The 759-nt window shown below is 37.7% G+C and overlaps 1 protein-coding gene across 21 annotated transcripts in view; it reads left to right on the top strand.

Annotated features, from left to right (window-relative positions):
* Positions 1 to 759, top strand: part of ppfia1 (PTPRF interacting protein alpha 1) — a 66,778-nt gene that overhangs the window by 48,474 nt on the left and 17,545 nt on the right. The window lies entirely within an intron of this gene.

Here is a 759-nt window from a genome sequence, read left to right on the forward strand (position 1 = left end):
ACGTCCGGCTAGGAAGAGGCCCCTGGGAAGACCCAGGACTAGGTGGAGGGACGTCCAGCTGGGAGGAGGCCTCGGGGACTAGGTGGAGGGTTTATATCTCCAACCGGGCCTGGGAACGCCTCGGGATCCCCCAGTCGGAGCTGGTTATCGGCCTCAGGAAAGGGAAGTTTGGGGTCCCCTACTGGAGCTGCTACCCCTGCAACCAGTACCGATCAATTGAAAAAGACCCACTTTATGTCTAATTGTGAAAAAGTATCTCTACAAAGTGATCTAATTTAATTACAAATAAAAGTGAGCATGCAGCCTGTCTGACCACAAGTGTGCAGGTGTATAAATGTTGGGCGAGATTTTCTATTAAATCAAAGTTGGGAATTATAAACTGTATATACTGTATTACTCAGATTTAATTTTGCTATCTTACATGTCAATAAGCAAATATACAAGATGTACACAACAAAAACATGCAACACAGAATATCATATTTCATCAGCTAAGCTAAAATGATGAACTCCTATATTTATATTTATTGTTATTATCTTTGTTCCTGTTGTTTTTACAGTCCAGCAATAAGACTGATGCTGCATGGCTTTCCAAATCAGATCAAATAGGACAAAACTAAACTAATAGGCAGCAACATATTTGTGGTGTTGTAATTTGAATTAATTTAGCAGAAACTATATTGATTGAAGGAGAAATCTTTTTTATTATTATTATTATTATTATTATTCCTTTTTTTTTTTCTTTACTTTTTTTTTTTTT

This window comes from Etheostoma cragini, chromosome 1, assembly GCF_013103735.1.
Source record: "Etheostoma cragini isolate CJK2018 chromosome 1, CSU_Ecrag_1.0, whole genome shotgun sequence".
Classification (NCBI taxonomy): Eukaryota; Metazoa; Chordata; class Actinopteri; order Perciformes; family Percidae; genus Etheostoma; species Etheostoma cragini.